Source organism: Aotus nancymaae, unplaced genomic scaffold (genome assembly GCF_030222135.1).
Source record: "Aotus nancymaae isolate 86718 unplaced genomic scaffold, 86718_ANA_hifiasm-v0.15.2.pri h1tg000011l, whole genome shotgun sequence".
NCBI classification, from domain to species: Eukaryota; Metazoa; Chordata; class Mammalia; order Primates; family Aotidae; genus Aotus; species Aotus nancymaae.
The window spans coordinates 12245159-12246753 of NW_026988422.1; the positions used below are offsets into that span (position 1 = coordinate 12245159).

General features: G+C 43.5%; 1 pseudogene; it reads right to left on the reverse strand.

The window, feature by feature from the left end:
* Positions 1 to 238: 238 nt before the first annotated feature.
* LOC105723054 (uncharacterized) lies at positions 239 to 1193 on the reverse strand (annotated as a pseudogene).
* Positions 1194 to 1595: the final 402 nt, after the last annotated feature.

The following is a 1595-nucleotide window of genomic DNA, read 5'->3' on the forward strand; positions in this document are numbered from 1 at the left end:
CTACTGAAAATGATGAAATTGTATCACTTCAATCCTGAGTGATAGACACATGAATTTTGGGAACAACTACTCCAGAGAGAATCCCACCTTCTACCTAATGGGAAGGAAGTAGGAAGTAATTCCACCACTGAGTAAAAGTTAAAAGTCTCAAAGTTTAACTTTGCTTTTACTGTGGGTTTTGGCTTGAGGATCTTAGCATAAAAGCAGCTCTCTATCTCTTTGACAGGCAAAAACTCAACTAAGAGGAACAATGACATACAGAGAGAACTATAAAACTAAACACAAGGGGAAGCTATATCAATTTCAAGTGGCTACACGTTTTGCTGAGGCTCAACTCTGGTTTTGCGCAGACTTCTCAGTAGGCCAGGCCTCAGGACCTCAGGACCTCAGCATCACCTCCTGCCTCGGCCTGGTTGTTACCCTTTCTTCTGGGAAGCTTCTGCTTTCTAGACCTTGAGAAGGTCTGGCAGACACAGCTTAGGAAACCGCTAAAGCAGAATGGTGGTGATGCTTCTGATGTCACTGAAGGAGAAGAGGGCCTGGGCTCCTGAGCCACTGAGAGGTCATAGGACTGGATCTGACATTCCTGATGCATCACACTGAAACCTTCTTCCTGTAGACTCTGTAATCTGTCCTGTAAGTAAAAGAAAGGGGTTAAAATCCCTCAAAGCCAATAACCACATGCAAAAAGAACATGACTCTCTGAGCTAATTCTTTTATGTTCTTTCTGGGACCAATGATCCCAATTTGTTTCTCAAGCTCCTTACCCCCAATTCTTCCCACTCCAGGTGAAGAGCTGTCATTATTTTTCCTATGGAAGAGTGATAATCCCAGGATTTTGGTGCCCCGTGCATTATGCCTACCTCATGGAGAAGGTCAGGATCTTCCTGGGCACTGAGTAGAGTTCGCTTTTTGTCTACAGCCTCATCTTCTTCACTTTGTGCTGGTGTTGAAGGTGTTGGATAAACGGGGGAGCACTGGGCCTCCATTTCCTCCTTCTTCGTTCTTTTTGTCCTTGTGGTCTTCTTATGATGCCTATACTTTTTGGGGAGTGGGTCTAGCTTTCTCCTCTGGACTGGAAGCATGATGGGATCTTGTGAAACCTCAGCCCCATGACTCTCAGGTGTCCCCTCCAATGACTCTTTTGATGCTTTTACACTTCTTTTCAGAGTGTCATTTTCCCATAGATGAAATCTCTCTTCTGTATCCTGAACATCTAATGATGTGCTCAAGTCATCGAGAACATGTCTTGGGTTAGAGATTGGAGATTCACTATCTCTGTCATTGATAGATTTTTTTTGACCTACTGTGGTGATCCCAGCCAGCTTTGCAGGAACAAGGAGCTCACAACACAAGGAGCTAAGAGTCAAATGCTGAAGGAAGTAGTTAGTACAGTGACTATTTCAAGTGATGTAACCTTAGCTGTCATAGATTCAAAAGATGTACTGATCTCAGATTTCTCCTCTGGACTTACTAAAGGAGTTCAATGACCTTCAGAAATAGAGTCCTAAGGTTGTTCTTCTTGGCCTAGGAGGTCTCACATTTTCTAAAAGAGAAAGTCATTGAAGTAATTGCTCCATGAACAATGGAGTTCC